This window comes from Rousettus aegyptiacus, unplaced genomic scaffold (assembly GCF_014176215.1).
Source record: "Rousettus aegyptiacus isolate mRouAeg1 unplaced genomic scaffold, mRouAeg1.p scaffold_m13_p_2, whole genome shotgun sequence".
Lineage (NCBI taxonomy): Eukaryota > Metazoa > Chordata > Mammalia > Chiroptera > Pteropodidae > Rousettus > Rousettus aegyptiacus.
Genome location: NW_023416295.1, coordinates 70,459,313 through 70,471,886, shown reverse-complemented (window position 1 = coordinate 70,471,886; position 12,574 = coordinate 70,459,313). Strand labels below are relative to the sequence as shown.

Sequence of the window (12,574 nt, the reverse complement as noted above, 5' to 3'; positions counted from 1 at the left end):
AGTATATTTCTAAAGATATTTTACCAAACATCTAAGATGGTGCATTTAAAATCTATGTTCAAAGCTATGGTTACCTTTTTTTTTTTTTTTTTTAAATTACTTTTCAGGAAAACATTAATGTAATTCACATTAGCTATGTTCAAATAAATAAATTCTGAATTAATGAAGCAGCCACATTCTTCTACAACTGACCTAATAAATTTTATGGTTGACATGAAAATGTAAAGATGGTAAAAAAAAAAAAAAAAAAAAAAAAGTGGTAGATAACGGTATGCCCAGCACACCCAAACTGTAAAGAATCCTTTCTTATTATCTGAATCAAGGAGCATTCTGGAGAAAGGAACTCCCCCTAAAATAAGTAATTTACACAAACTTTTATCTCCTTCTCATTGCCTACACATTGCTTATGTTTTATGCTTTCTAACCTGTGGTAGTAACCCCCTCTCTTCTTGTGGTACATACTTTTGCAATTTGGTCTTATATGCACTCATATTAAAATATCCTCAATTTTACCTGAAAATATTATAGTTTTAGCTTAGATTTATCCATTTTAGTATATAGAATAAAATGATATTCTATCTTCAACAGAATAATATAGAGAAATGTTATGATCTCTAATGCATACAGAAGCAAGATTAGTATTTTACATATACAGACTGCAAGGAATAAAATTAATATGTAATAAATATGTATATAGTCCATAGGAAGCTATACAAGTAGTTAGTAAATCCTCATTTAAGAATACTTAAAGGCAGCTGGTTGGGTGCAAGTTGTTTTTTATTCATTCGAACAAAATTTTTATTGAAGACTAGCCATATGCATAATGCTATACATACTGAGTAGATACTATATCATAGAACTTTAAAGTAGGAGAAATGTCAACAATCAGCCAACATTTTATACATGAGGAGAGCAATGCCCAGGGAGGTTAAGTAACACATCTAAAAGTATCAAAAGCTGGTTTAATAAAAGAACACTAGAATGTTGATGATATATTACTTCCATAAGTAATATAACATGGTTTATCTTCATTTGGAATAGCTAATGTACTCTTTTTATAGCTAGTTAGAAGATTCTTGCCTTTGAAATGAAATATAGTAAAAATACTGTTGGTGACTATCTTTCTCGTATATATGTATAAATCTATTCTATATGTGTTTATCTATATGTATATTACCATTTTTAAAATTTAAATGTAATTATCATTTTTAAAACCAAACTTTATTTATTTTAATATTATTTATTCTTTCATTTCCACAAATGTAACTCATTAAAGGGGAAACATTTTTTTTTAAAAAGTCTGCTTCTAGTGATGACAATTTTTTAGCTTTTTTTATGTTAGTTCAAATTAAAATGTTTATTAGTCCTTCTCTTTTTCCTTTTTCGGTCATGGAATTTATTCAGCTGAAGAAATCTTCGACAAGCCACCCACACAATGCCAATATGATTCAAGCAGAAATGTATGTAGTTATTCAAACCTGAAATGTTACCTAGAGTGACGTAATTGATGTAATACTCAATGATAGGATATTTCAATTGCCCAATAACATATTAAAAAAATGTTGGATCGTAAATCCACCCTAATTAGGGCTAAGGAAGAATCAGAAGAAAGTCAGATGAAAAATATACTAAGGATATTATCTACTCTGTGAAATCTTTCCCAATCTTCATTTTTTATGCTACTATTTTGTCCACTTATTTTAATCTTTTCCCTGTCACTATATTTACATTTTCTCCCCAGGCATAGTACCTGATCTACTCAGTACATGTTTGCTCAGTAAAAGAATAAATAGACTGAAAAAAAAAATGTAGTATGCAGTTAGTTACATTCGATGTTGGTTATCTTGAATTTTGAAATTACTTTTCACATATGACAATGCTACCTAATTATAGCTGAACATATGATCGTCTGACATTTTTATTAAGAATACAGAGTCCAAGAACCTGTTCTTAAAAATTTGGGAGTCTTAACTGGGAAACTGTAAGATTAAGTGTGGCCCAGTAGAGCTGTATGATCAGGTAGTTTGGAATGTTCTAGAAAATTCCATAATTATGTGACATATTTCAAGAGCATTAAGAAAACACAATTAACTTAAGTTTATATTGTTTATATTTTCTATGAAGTAATTAATAATGTATTCTCTCTATTTTATAGGGAGATTAACATTGCAAATATTTAGCTAGTTTCTATATTTGGGTCTTACACACACAGATGTTTAATATATGGCACTTGTCTTTATAAATCTCACGGCACATAAGGGAAACAAACACCCAAACATAAATTATAGGAGTCCAGAAATTGACCCATACATAGTCAATTGCTCTTAAAAAAAAAAAAAGGAGCAAAAACAATACAATTAAGCAAAGATAGTCTTTTCAACAAATAGTGCTGGAACAATTGGATAGCCATATGAAAAAATATAAATGTAGACTCAAACTTTATACTCATTACAAACATTAACTCAAAATGAGCCACAGACCTAAATGTAAAATATAAATATTAAACTTTTAGAAGACAACATAGGAGAACATCTAGACTACCTTGGGTATGACAATGACTTTTTAAAATACAACACCATAATTAATGAATAAATACTTGATAAGCTGAACTTCATTAAAAAAAAATTCTACTCTGTGAAAGATAATATCAAGAGAATGAAAAGTTAAGGCACAGATTGAGAAAAATATTTATGAAAGATATGTCTGATAAAGAACTGTTACCCAATATATACAAAAAACTCTTAAAACTCAAAAAGACAATTCACTTTAAAAAATGGGCAAAAGACCTGAACAGACATCTCATCAAAAAAAAAAAAAAATATATATATATATATATATGTATATATATACAGATAGAAAATAATCATATAACATTAAGGAACTGTTAAACAATATAAGCCACTGAGGAATTGCAAATTAAAAAAACAATGAGATGCCATGACACACTTTAAAATAGCCAAAATTCAAAACACGGACAATTTCAAGTGCCGATGTGAATATGGAGCAATCTTTAGGATCTCTTATTTGTTGTTGGTGGGAATGTAAAATGGCACAAAAACTTTAAAAAACATTCTGGAAATTTCTTAGAAAATTAAATGTCCTTTTACCATATGATCCAGCAGCCACTCTCCCTGGTATTGACCCAAGTGAGTTGAAAACTTGTCTACACACATTTCTCCATGGGCAAGGGAAACAAAAGAAAAAATAAACAAATGGGACTACATCAAACTAAAATGTTTTTGCGCAGTAAAGTAAATCATAAACAAAACAAACAACCTACTGAATGGGAGAAGATATTTGCTGATGATACATCTGATAAGGGGTTAATATCCACAATATATAAAAAACTCATACAACTGAACAACAAAAAAACAAGCAATCCAATTAAAAATGAGTAGAAGACCTGAATAGATATTTCTCCAAAGAGGAAATACAAATGGCTAATAGACATATGTAAATATTCTCAAGTTTGCTAATCATCATAGAAATGAAAATTAAAACCACAATAAGATATCACCTCACATATGTCAGAATGGCTATCATCAATCAATCAAAGAACAAATGTTGGCTAGGATGTGGAGTAAAGGGAACTCTCATACACTGTTGGTGGGATTGCAAATTGGTACAGCCATTATGGAAAATAGTCTGGAGATTCCTCAAAAAATTAAAAATGGATGTACCTTTTGACCCAGCAATTATACAATAATTCATAAAGATCTATGTATTCCTATGTTCATGGCAGTGCTATTCACAATAGTCAAGATATGGAAGCAACCCAAATACCCATCAACAAATGATTATATAAAGAAGTTATGGTTCATACATATAAAGAAATATTACTCAGCCATAAAAATCCAAAATTCTACCATTTACAACCACATGGATGGACCTAGAAGCTATTATGCTGAGCGAAATAAGTCGTAGAAAGATAAATACCATATAATTTCATTTACAGATGAAATCTAAAGGGAAAGAAAAGAATGAACTATTTGAAAACAGACTCATGAATACAGATGACCACCTGGTGATGGCCAGAGAGGAAGAGTGTGGGAAGACTTAGAGAAGGGGTGAAGGGTTAAAGAAGTATAGATCAATAATTGATAGTCACAGGGATGGGGAGCACAGCATAGGGAATGCAGTTAGCACTAATGCAATGGTTAGGTGTAGAGTCAGAGGAGAAAAGAGTGATCAGGGTATCATTTCATAAACTATATAAATGTCTAATCAATGTACTGTATACTTGAAACTAATAATAAAATAAAATTTAAAAATTACATCCACACAAACACCCGCACTCGGTTGTTTATAACAGCTTTATTCATAACTGAAAAAATTGGAAGCATCCAAGATGTTCCTCAGTAAGTGAATGGAAAAATAAACTATGGTATATCTAAACAATAGAATCTTATTTAGTGCTAAGAAAGAAATAAACTATCACGACACAAAAAGACATGAAGAAAACTGAAATGCATATTACTAAATGAAAAAGCCAGCCTGAAAAGCCTATATAGCATATGATTCCAACTAAAAACTATGGAGACAGTAAAAAGACCACTAGTTTCCAGTAGTAAGGAGGAAGAGAGAGATGAACAGGTAGAGCACAGAAGATTTTTAAAGCAGTGGAACTATTCTATATGATAATGCAGTGGCAGATACATGAATTTCCCTTGTTCAAAATCTATACAGTGATAATTCCCTCCCCCCCCCAAAAAAAAACAATATATAACATCAAGAGTGAACCCTAAAATAAAATATGGATTATGGGTGATGACAATGTGTCAAAGTAGGATTACCAACTGTAACAAATGTTCTACTCTGGTGGGGAACATTGGTAATAGGGGAGGCTTTGAATGTGTGGGGGCAGGGAGTATAGGGAAAACCTCTATATCTTCCTCCTAGCTTTGCTGTGAACCTAAAACTGCTCTAAAAATAAATTCTTTTTAACAAATAATTTGTAGTCACTACGGCAACAATTTGACATATTTTGAAGGTTTAGGGGTAGCCCATAGTAAGTGACTAGAATAGAAGATCAGGGAACAGGATTCTAGGCCCCTATAATATTCTGACTTAAGAATCTTCACCCAGATTCCTCTACATTCCTGAGTCACAGTACCATATCTAAATGCCACTAAGAAAAATTGATATTGATCAGAACAAAAGAAGAAAATCAAATTATAAACACGACTTCCTTTTTTGCTTGATTTGGTGGATTAATGGAGATAAAGATCAACCTTACATTGAATTTGGAAGTAGGTAGTGTCAGTAAAATCCTTAAAACTCTTCTTGGGCTTCGTATTTCTCTTTATCTCCTTGTTGGTAACTACATAGTTAAACCACATTCACTTCCTTAATATTAGGTGTGGAACGATTAGGATTAAAAAAAGAAAAAAAAAATCTTGATAGAAGAGCTGATGGTTCTAACAGAACTCTGAATTTTGAAAAGTTGGGTAGCCCATTGGAATTTAAGAAACTGGCTTTCAAGGACAATAAACATGTGAACATGGTGAAATAAGTGTCCCTCAGCCCTCAAAGTTGCATGCAGTGGGGTATGAAGAGCAGAAGCTATAGTAATTGTCTATTATGAACAAATATTTTATACGAATGTTACATACACTATCTCACTTAATTTGCTAACCAATCCATGAGATAGTTGTTGTCATTTACAGATGACATCCAAAAGTCACATGCTCCATAGGAGACTAAACTAGATCTCTAAATGATATCTTAATTTTCTTTCAAAATTACCATGACAAGTGGCTTTTAAAGGTCTTTGGAAAAGCAAAATTTATAGTTTTCTAATATGTTCATGTCCAATGGCATTTTTATACCCCATTTAGAAAAGTTATTTCTAGGAAGAAAAGAAAAGGACAGGTGTAGGGTATAAGAAAGGCGGTAAGAAACAATCAAACTAAATGTGGTAAGCTACCTGAAATTCCCCTACATCTGCACATTTCCCAAATTAAACATTTTTTTTAATAAGCAGCTTTTGCTGATTCCCCACCCCTGGCCCACAGACTAGGTAAGGCTGCCAGCACTTCTTTGTAACACTTCAAATTAATGTTTGATTTAACTTTCTAAGTAAACTCTTGAGGTAAGGGATCATGCCTGTTCCACAAATGAAAAAATCTACCACCATGGCTTTATTACCAGTGCCTAGAACACTTTGTAAATATGTATTGAATGCAATATGTGTGTGTCTCTGTGTGTGTGTATATTATATATTTGAAATCATGTGATTAGTGTTATTTAAACTGTAAGTATTTGGTAAGAGCCCTGAAAACCGATTCCAAAATCCTGCCTCCATCTTTTCCACGTTCTACAAATCTTATGTGGTTGATATTTTCAGCAGTTTAAATGTAACTTGGTTTTGTTTAACCAGCCATTTTGAGAATTAGACTTCAAACTGAGAGAATTGAATTTAAGGTTAATATATCAAACCAAGGCTACGGCCAAATTCACTTTCTTCTTATAGACAATCCATATCCTTCATATAACCCTTGCAGAGAACAGATTCTCAGCCAGCTACTTGATTAAATCCTCTGTTCCCACCCAGAGGGAAGTCACTAACAAGCTAAGGAAAAAAAAATGGCACAAGAGAAGAGCAATCCCATTCCATGTCAAGGCATAAATAAGTTTGATCAATACAATCCTAAAAAGCAGTCACAAAAACAAAAATGATATTCTAACCTCATCCAAGGTTGCTTTTATCCTATAGCTAACAAAAGGCAATATTCTACCACCCACAGCAGTAGCTTAATGTTCCCTGCCGCTGTGGAAAATGTTCTATTGAACAAATGGTCCTCAGTGTGGCTATGGGATTAAGAAGCATCTGCAGGTCTCAAACCATCACATACAGGAAACTACAGGTGTTGAAGACAGGACAGAGAGAGCCAACTGTATTGATTTCCATAGTGCTTAAGGCAAAGGCAGAAAAAAATGAGTATTGGGAAAGGAATACTAAGTCACTAGCATAAAGAAATAGAAATACTCTTAAGAAAAGCTGCAGGGATAAAATCAAACTCCCAGACGAAAATCCTTGCAGTGGATTTCTTAACTGACTTGAATTGGTACACTCAGAACTTTCCTACATCTTGAACTACCAATTCTTATTTAAAGAATTTAGTCTTTTATTGAATTTGTGTTTGTTCATTTTTTCATGTTAACTTAGCAATGGTTTCCTCCCTCACATTCTTGCCCCCGATTAATCAAATAGAATATAGGCTAAAGCTATAGCAAATCATGCTTTCAGGACAGAAGTCAAAAAAATCACTAATTAGTAACTACTGTTAGAAAACATGTGCTAGAGATGTTGAAATTAATGTCCCCAATCCTGTTTTGAATTTACCATCATTGCTCTTACCAAGGGTTTGTTATCAAACGTACATGTTACCTTTTTTCATTACTTTGATCTTTTAAGTTTTTTTCTAATTATGCCTTATTTTCCTCCATTTTCACAGTTTTTTTTTTCCTTTTTTAAGATTCAACCTATAGTACTCTACTTTTCATATATGGCCACTAATATATTGTGACCCTTTCTCTTATGACTTTTTAAATATTCCTTACAAAGGCTACAAATACCAAATTTTATGTACATTGTGGTAAATTGTACAAATATTTACAAAATTATTTAAAATATGTAATAATTGCTTGGTATTTTTAAATATTTAAAGACAACAAAATATTTAAAGACAGTTGTATATGAGGATGCAGGTATTGTGTTAAGTATTGCAGAAGTTAAACAGAGGGTAAAGCCCTTTGTCTCAGGCAGGATCACCCTTTTCCATACCATCTTAAAGGAGGGCAATGGACTAAACTATTAACTTCTAAATATGTTTTTTATTTAATGATGATTAAATTTCTTTATGATTTTGACATTCTCTTGGATATCAAATTGACTTTCATCTTCAAAGTTAGAATTCTCCACATGAAGAGTATGTTGGATATTTCTCTGTACCTCCTCATTTATATATTGTTTTTGTCAGTCCTGAGAATAAGGTGATAATTAGCCTCTGGTAAACACAAGAAAATTGCATAATACATAATAACTCAAAAGAGAAAGCTTTGTAAACCTGTGTGGATGCCAGTACTCTCTCTGAGTTGGTCTCCTCTTACTCTAGTGACTGTAATTGTGTATGCCATTCTATATCATCAAAATGACATAAGTGAATATTCTGGTTCTAAGAAAAGAACTATAAACATGTATGTGGATATGGAATTAATGGACCAAAAGAAGTCATCACACCCTTAAGACAGAGATAGTACTTTCAAACTGTTATTACAGCAGACTTTCCTGGAGATAGTTAGGTATCTAGAATCCAGCATAGAAAAAATTAGCCTCAAATATCAAATGTAAAGTATTTTCTAATTCTTTCTCTTCCAAGGAAGTGTTTTTTTTTTAATTTACCGATATAATTTCAAAAATCATTAATGTAATGGTCTTGCTATACTTATTTTTTTATCTTAGCAAATGTACTACCATAAAATGTACCATTTAAACCACTTTTAAATGTATAATTTAGTTAGTCATATTAGGCATGCATTCACAATGTTGTGCAACAATCACCACTATTCATTTCCAGAAATTTTTCATCATCCCAAACAGAAACTCTGTACCCATTAAATGTATACTTATTTTATGAATATTCATATGCACACTCAAGCTACATTAAAGGATTGCTGAAGTTCTGAAAAAAAAGAATATAAAAATTAAGCAATCTAAAGTAAAATTAGCCACACGTGCTAAATTTCTTTTTGGATTAACACAGCAGAGCATAATATAGAATTCATGTTATAAACCGTTCTATTTAAATAGTTGTGTCAAAAAGAAGTTGAAAAGAATATTAAGAATTTAAGTTCTTTGATCTTGATCATAAAGAGATTAATTACAGAACTTAGGTTAAAAATCATTAAACATAAGTAGTTATTTCCCACAGAGCAATATACTTTTTTTTTTTTTTTTTCCCCATGCAGTCTCAAGATAAAGAGTTCAGAAAACAAATAATCCTATTGGGAGAATTAGGTCTGAGAGAAACTGAAATACATATAGCAATCACCATTTCTGATATAATGTGCTCATATAAATTCTATCAAAAAGGCTCATTTTAAAACATATTGTTCTCTTTTCATATAAACAATGCTATAATTGGGGAGCTGTATTCCTGAGCAGGACTTTACATTGAATAAATCATATATACCATCAACAAGATGTCATAAAAGCAAAGCTATGAAAACTATAAGCCTTTGTAATCATTTAAAATAGTAAAATTATAGTCCTCTGTAGAATTTAACAGCTTGAAAGGAATTTAGAATATTGCCAAGTTTAAGCCCCTTATTTTACGGATAAAAAAAAAACAAACAAATCCTTGTCCACATAAGGTTTTTGGTATCTTGATATTTTATATTCTTTTAATTTACTGAAGTAGCTTGTTAGCAACAGATGCTAAAGCTGAAGTTTTCTTAATCTCAACCTATTGTCCCTTCCACGTATTTTAAAGTTTCTCTTATAATATTATGTTTATTATAAATATTAAATTAAATGTATATGTAATATATAAAAATGCAGCTCCATTATATTATATATGAAAGTTATGTACAAGTAATATTCTTCCTATATTTACAATAAATTCATAAATTGTTTATATTTTTAGAATGTTGGCAGACTTTTGGTGATATAATTGTAGTAGCCCATTTTAAGTAAGAGTAACCCAGGGAAGTTTGATTGGACCATTGGTTTCTCCTGTCGATAAAATTTCCCATTGAGTAGAGGAATGTAAAAATATTATTTATTTATTTATTTATTTATTTATTTATTTATTATTGTGAAATGACCATTTTAGTATCTTGATATTTGAGAATATCTCTACAGATTTTAAGAAGACTCAACTTTGAACTTGATTGTACCATATATATTTAGCTCTCTCTAGCCAAAACCACGGTCACATATGCACACATACACAGCACCATCACTACCACAGCCACCAAAGGTAGCTTTGAGAGAAAACTTTACTTTCATTCATATCTAAGACCCTTCAAAAAAATTACAAATTGCTGCTTTATGATTATATGTACAGGATAGATGAGAAAGGCAGTTCCCCTCCTCTCCCCGTAATCTGCATTGCAAGAGTGATTAAAATTAGTTCAGAGCCTTTAAAACGTCATTTAGAGAAAAACATTTTTTTTTTTTCCCAAATCACAAAACACAAACCATGCCTCCTTTACTAGAGAAAAAACTAACTGGGTATTACCTCAGACTTTGGCAAGTAAGTGAATAAATACTTTCAGGAGTGAAGTATATATGCTAATTGAGAGTGAAAGAAATGGTAAAATATGAAAAAGAGGCTACTATATTTTACTTGAATTCTGAATATATCATTTCTTTCTGATAAAATTAGCACTCTGTTCACTTAAATAACGTTTATGTCTAAATGCAAAATCTGAGTAATTTCTTTGCTTATAAATATGTATGTGAAAGAGGTCTTATTAAAGACTAAATTAAAACAAAAAATATATATACATAAATTGAATGATTTAATAGAATGTGTCCATGCATGCTTTTGTATGCAGCCTATGGAATAACATTTAGAACATGACTTCCTGATAGGTTATTTTTTATTATTATTATTTTGGCCTAACACACCTTTCCATGTAGAATATCATAGAAATACCTAAACAAATGAGTAAAGATAAAGACATTGTTTAATTGATGAGCGAATGTATAAAATAATGAACCCAAAAGTGAATGTCTGAACAGACCAAAAACAGTGGCCATATCTTGGGTACACAGGCCCCTTTCATTTTCATATATAGCTAGGACTGATAACTCACCTTCATAACCCACAGCTGACCCAGAGCTGACTGTCTCACTCCTGGCATTAAGCCAGCAGCACTTTTCTCTTGACCCTTGTCTTCATTTTGCCATTGCAGTCTCCATTATCAACAGACAATCAATATCAAATGCCTATTTATTGTGTCTATACTGAGTACTGATAGAAAAGATATGAAACAAGGACCTTGAACTAATGGAGTTTAATATCTACATGTATAAAGAATATAACAATAAACAATATATACTGCTTAACATTGGGAGTCACCATTTAATTAGTGATAATGTACAAATTATGAATATATAGAATGTGTAAACTGTTTATATTAACAAAACTCAATTGAAAAAACATGGATATAGATATTATCAGGAAATTCATAGCCTGATGAATGTATAACAACAGGTGCAAAGAATTCAACCTTTGTAACAATAAAAATTCAAATTAATATGATATAAATTTGCTTTCATAAAATTGACAAATCTTATATTAATTAAATAGATTAATAATATCAAATGTTGAAACCTGTGGTTGGTGTGTAAATTGGTAAAGTCTATTTGGAAGGCAATTGTCAGTGTCTTTCAAAATTAGGATTGTAGAATATTTCTTTTACTGCAATTTCAATTGCAGGAATTTAATCTTGAGAAATTGTCATATAATTTTATATTGTATTAAAATTTTACATCATATAATATAATTATATATCATTTCATGTAATACCAACATATGCCAACAAGAATGTTCATTGCTTTACTATTTGAATGGAAAAAATGTGAACCCGACTAAAGATCCCAGAGTAGGAAAGTGGTTTAAAAAATTCATAGTTTCTCTCTATTATGGATATTTTGAAGTTACTAAAAAGAGTGAGGCAGAAATTCATGTATTATCATATAATCACCCATCAGGCATACGGCTCAATGAATAAAGTACATCACATAACAATACATATGTTTATTTAAATTAACATATTTATGTTTATTCCATTCAGAAAGCATAGGTATATATGTAAATACAAAAACAAAGATGCCTGGAAAAATATATTCCAAACTGTCAAAAATGGTTAGCTCTAGGAAGGGGAGTAAGATTTAGGAAGGAAGTGAAAGGAAACTAGAATGTTTTGTTTTATATAATTCTATACTCTTTGAAATTTTTGTCTTGTGAATATATTAATGTAAATTTTTTTAAGACAAGGGTATGTACAATGACAGAAAGTACGTGGAATTTATTAAGTAGCAACAGCAGTATTGGAGTGAGAATAAGAGACAGAATAATGGATTGTTCAGTAGGGAGGAAATAAAAAGTTTATCACAGTAATTAGATATAATATGTATATGACAGAAGTTTTGAGAATGAAGCTAACACAACTAAAGAGTATCAAGAAATGCCTACATTCCTTGTCTAAAATTATGTAAGCTACTATTATATTCTAGTGCTTTTTCTTTAGGGAAAAAAAAGGGCATGATAATTAAGACAAAGTATTTGAGCATACATATTATAGGAAAGGACCCATGGTGGATGAAAAAGGATGAAGTCACTAGGTCAGTAAAGTGTCTACTGTGACTCTTGTGCAAAAGATATTGCTGGGTCTGAGAGTACCTTTTACCTACATTTTGAAAATTAAGTTCATGAACAAATGACTGATATTTAGAGTTTGGTGAATAATTCTCACTTCATTCATGTTTGGTAAGAATTTGCTAATGGTTTGCATGGCTTTGGATCATGGTGTAAGACATATTGAAGCTCATTCATTCCTC

At 31.0% G+C, this 12,574-nt stretch overlaps 1 protein-coding gene and 1 long non-coding RNA gene across 5 annotated transcripts in view; one reads left to right on the top strand and one right to left on the bottom strand.

Moving 5' to 3' along the window:
* Positions 1-12,574, bottom strand: part of LRP1B (LDL receptor related protein 1B) — a 1,622,137-nt gene that overhangs the window by 1,158,293 nt on the left and 451,270 nt on the right. The gene's annotated exons all lie outside the window — the stretch shown is intronic.
* Positions 1-12,574, top strand: part of LOC107505931 — a 139,392-nt gene that overhangs the window by 76,199 nt on the left and 50,619 nt on the right. Inside the window, exon 2 of the long non-coding RNA XR_001595811.2 lies at positions 1,405-1,460. This is a non-coding gene — a long non-coding RNA (uncharacterized LOC107505931). The remainder of the gene's footprint in view (positions 1-1,404; positions 1,461-12,574) is intronic.